This window comes from Silene latifolia, chromosome 6 (genome assembly GCF_048544455.1).
Source record: "Silene latifolia isolate original U9 population chromosome 6, ASM4854445v1, whole genome shotgun sequence".
NCBI classification, from domain to species: Eukaryota; Viridiplantae; Streptophyta; class Magnoliopsida; order Caryophyllales; family Caryophyllaceae; genus Silene; species Silene latifolia.
Genome location: NC_133531.1, coordinates 141,269,069 through 141,274,068, shown reverse-complemented (window position 1 = coordinate 141,274,068; position 5,000 = coordinate 141,269,069).

The window sequence follows — 5,000 nt, the reverse complement described above, 5'->3', positions numbered from 1 at the left end:
CGGAAATCGCATAGAAAGTTTCCGGGGTCAAATAAAGCGGCCACGCAAAATTTGAGCACCAACGGAAGACATTTGGGGGTGCCTGGGCCGAAACCGGGATTCGCGAAACTCGGATTATCGTGAAAAATGAGTTAAAGCTCGTTATTTGAGGCTAAAATCGAACAGGTTAACTCCTGAAATGAGGTAGGACGCGTGATTGAAAAAGAGGGAGAAAAAGAAACCGGGTCGTCGACCTCCCGAGCAGTTTGAATTGAAGTGTATAATACACGTTTTTCGGGATTAGGGGTCCGGAAAAAAAATCTCCGGAAATCGCATAGAAAGTTCCCGGGGTCAAATAAAGCGTCCACGCAAAATTTGAGCACCAACGGAAGACATTTGGGGGTGCTGCGGTGGGCTAGAAACCGGATTCGCGAAACTCGGATTATCGTGAAAAATGTGTTAAAGCTCGTTATTTGAGGCTGAAAATCGAACAGGTTAACTCCTGAAATGAGGTAGGACGCGTGATTGAAAAAGAGGAGAAAAAGAAACCGGGTCCATCGACCTCCCGAACAGTGAAATTGAAGTGTATAATACACGTTTTTTCGGGATTCCGGGGTCCCGGAAAAAAAATCTCCGGAAATCGCATAGAAAGTTCACGGGGTCAAATAAAGCGGCCACGCAAAATTTGAGCACCAACTGAAGACATTTGGGGGGTGCCGGTGGGCTAGAAACCCGGATTTGTCGAAACCAACAATTGTCGGGAATCATCGATCAATGAGAGAAGAAGGCGTCGGTACCAAATGTCGGGAATGAGCGTGCCATGGCTAGGCCATGGGGTACAAGTGCCGAGAATAACAAAAAATGATAGGGCATAGTCACCCAAGTGACTTGAATGGCTAGGCCATATGCGGCAAATGCCTAGGCCACGGCCACCATGACCGGGCATTGCCTTGGCCATGAGCAGCAATGGCTAGGCCATGTGCGGCAAATGCCTAGGCCACGGGCACAATGACCGAGCATTGCCTTGGCCATGTGCGGCAAATGCCTAGGCCACGGGCACAATGACCGAGCATTGCCTTGGCCATGTGCGGCAAATGCCTAGGCCACGGGCACAATGACCGAGCATTGCCTTGGCCATGTGCGGCAAATGCCTAGGCCACGGGCACAATGACCGAGCATTGCCTTGGCCATGTGCGGCAAATGCCTAGGCCACGGCCACCATGGCCGATCATTGCCTTGGCCATGAGCAGCAAGTGGGCCATGTGCGGCAAATGCCTAGGCCACGGCTACAATGACCGATCATTGCCTAGGCCATGAGCAGCAAGTGCCTAGGCCATGTGCGGCAATGCCTGCCTAGGCCATGGCACAATGACCTAGGCCATTGCCTAGGCCATGAGCATCAAGTGCCTAGGCCATGGCCATGCGAGCAATTGCCTAGGCCATGGGCACCAATGACCGAGCACTGCCTAGGCCATGTGCGGCAATGCCTGCCATGGCAATGCCACCATGGCCATGACCGAGCAATGCCTATGGCCATGGCCAATGCGGCAAATGCCTATGCCATGGGCACAATGACCGAGCAATGCCTAGGCCATGGGCGCAATGCCTAGGCCATGGGCACAATGCCTACTGCCATGGGCAGGCCATGTGCCATGCAAATGCCTGGCCATGTGCAATGCCTAGCCATGTGCCTATGCCAAGCCTGCCTAGCATGCCTAGCCATGTGTGCAGCAAGTGCCTAGCCATGGGCCCAAATGAGCAATGCCTAGGCTATGGGCACCAATGGCCGAGCAATGCCTATGCCATGGGCACCAATGACCGAGCAATGCCTAGCCATGGCACCAATGCAATGCCTAGCCATGGCCAATGAGCAATGCCTAGGCCATGGGCACCAATGGCCGAGCAATGCCTATGCCATGGGCACCAATGACCGAGCAATGCCTAGCCATGGGCACCAATGCAATGCCTAGGCCATGGCCACCAGCAATGCCTAGCCATGGGCACCAATGGCCGAGCAATGCCTAGGCCATGGGCACCAATGGCCGAGCAATGCCTAGGCCATGGGCACCAATGGCCGAGCAATGCCTAGGCCATGGGCACCAATGGCCGAGCATGCCTAGGCCATGGGCACCAATGGCCATGCCTAGGCCATGGGCACCAATGGCCAGCAATGCCTAGGCCATGGGCCATGGGCCAATGGCCGAGCAATGCCTAGGCCATGGGCCATGGGCACCAATGGCCGAGCAATGCCTAGGCCATGGGCACCAATGGCCGAGCAATGCCTAGGCCATGGGCACCAATGGCCGAGCAATGCTAGGCCATGGGCACCAAGTGACCGAGCACTTCCGTTGAATAGCCATGCCTAGGCATTTTGAGGTTATTTGCCTAGGCCATGGGCGTGAAATGCCAAGGCCATGGGGCATTTTGAGGTTAGTTGCCCAGGCCATGGGCGTGAAATGCCTAGGCCAAGGGGCATTTTGAGGTTAGCTACCTAGGCCATGGGCACCAAGTGACCTAGCACTTCCGTTGAATAGCCATGCATAGGCATTTTGAGGTTAGTTGCCTAGGCCAAGGGGCATTTTGAGGTTAGTTGCCTAGGCCAAGGGGCATTTTGAGGTTAGTTGCCTAGGCCATGGGCGTGCATTGCCTAGCCACGGGCGCCTTATAAAGCCATGCGTGGGCAATTTTCAATTCGGAACGGATTTTACCGAGCAACGAAGCTTGAAACGCTAATTTAGGAGGTTTCTAAGGTAATTATACGATTGGGTGACCACGAGTCGTAAAGGACAACCAACCGAAAGTCATCCCGACTCGGTTACCTCGATCGCTCCTTAGCACAAGCTATGAAAGGCTATACCTCAACTACCGATTCGGCATCCCGGGTAACCGTGCCCAAATACTTCCTAGAGTTGTTGGGGACGGTCATAGGGTAATTTTAACAAGGAACGGACACTAGATGCTTGGTTGGTCCCATACGACGCACCACACGCACACACACACCACCGCCGGACGGCACCGTGAGCATTTTTCCACTCGGGACATATTTGCCCGAGCATCGAAAACCTACAAATGCTCAAAACCATTGGTAGTGTGATATTAAGGTGCAAGGTGGGTGGAAAATGAGGTGGAGGATGCCCAAAGTGCCCAACACAACCCACACAAAGGGCACACCCAACACGCATAGAGACACCGCTCGCCCCGACGCGGTTTCCGAGACCGAAACGAGTCCGAATAAATTTTTTCTTGAGCCTAAAACCAACTACTCCAAGTTAGCTACCCAAAAATGCAAGGTTTGCACAATATCATCCGTGGTTTGTCCCCCAAAGTCCCCCCACACCGAGATCTAGGCAGCAGCCGCGCCCGCAGAAAATGACCCGACTTCGGAGACCCATAACTCCCTCAAAAAAAATCCAAATGACGAAATATTTTTTTCCAGCATCAAGTACTCCAAGTTAGCTTTCCAACCATATATCAAGCTCCAAAAACAAAGCTCATTTGGTCCTCCAAAACGGCGTTACAAAAACGTATCGCTATTCTGCACACCCAATGTTTCATGCTACAAGACCAAAACTATCAAAAAAGCCTCTATAGGGGGTAGTGAGGAGCTGGGCGGCTGGGCACCATGGTGCATGTTTGCGTATGAATAAGGACCCCTACTCCGAGGCGTGGGCATGGCAAGACCCTAAGATGAAAAAAAAAAAAAAAAAAATTTTTTTTTTTTTTTTTCCATGCATGCAAACCCGTCTCGGGGGCCCGTGAGGTGCACACGGGTTTCGGCATCGTTGGCTATAGCGGTTGGGTTGGGCATCATGGTGCATGTTGCCGTAGGCATAAGGACCCCTACTCCGAGGCGTGGGCATGGCAAGACCCTTCATCGAGAAAAAAAAATTCCGCCATGCATCCCGTCTCGGGGGCCCGTGAGAGGCACACGGGTTTTGGCATCGTCCTCCGCTATTGTGGCCATCGTGTAAGTCCGCACAACCCCGTGCCGTGGTAAATCACCATGACTCGGGGGAACTATCATAGACGAGATTGGGCATCGATTGCTTGAGTGACGGGTACACGAGGATGGCGTTCGAGTAAGACCCTCAGTCCGAGGCGTGGTGCATGGTGAAAAACATTTATTGTCCGTAAATTATTATTTTTTTTGAAAAAAATTATTCTACATCGGGTTTGGGCATCGATGCGCTGGAGTGACGGGTACACGGAGAAGGCCATCGAGTAAGACCCACTTTTTTTTTTTAAAAAAAAAAATTATTTATTTCGAAAAAAATTCTTCTATGACGGGTTTGGGCATCGATGTGCTGGAGTGACGGGTACACGGAGAAGGCCATCGAGTAAGACCCACTTTTTTTTTTTTTTTTTTTTTTAAAAAAAATTATTTATTTTGAAAAAAATTCTTCTATGACGGGTTTGGGCATCGATGAGCTGGAGTGACGGGTACACGGAGAAGGCCATCGAGTAAGACCCACTATTTTTTTTTTTTTTTTTTTAAAAAAATATTTATTTTGAAAAAAAATCTTCTATGACGGGTTTGGGCATCGATGGCTTTTTTTTTTTTTTTTTTTTTTTTTTTTTTTAGGTGAACCGTTAATGCTAGGGCCGGTGTCTTCTTCGCCCGCGTAAAATGATGTGGTGGGCTGACTAATGGTTTCTAGTAGATGCGGTTTGCTTTTTTAAAAAAGTTTTTTTTTTTTTTTTTTTTTTTTTTTTGAAAGATCACCACGCCTCGGAGGTCCCTTCTATGACGGTTGTCCCTCGTTGATCGGAATGTCCCTCGGTTATCGTTGCTCGGATTGTCCCTCGGTTAGGCGGCTGTGATGGGTTTGTCGGAAATCGGCTTTTGAGAATCGTTGCCCCTTGGGTTTTCCCTCGGAGTGATTAGGTGCTAATGAGTAAGGCCACAATCTTTAGTCGATAAGTAAGGATTGCAATGATGAGAGTCGTTAGCGAAGAAATCCGCTTGCTAGTGAGTTATCACAAAGACCAAGCCGATGATGCGCTGATGTATGGGTAGTCAT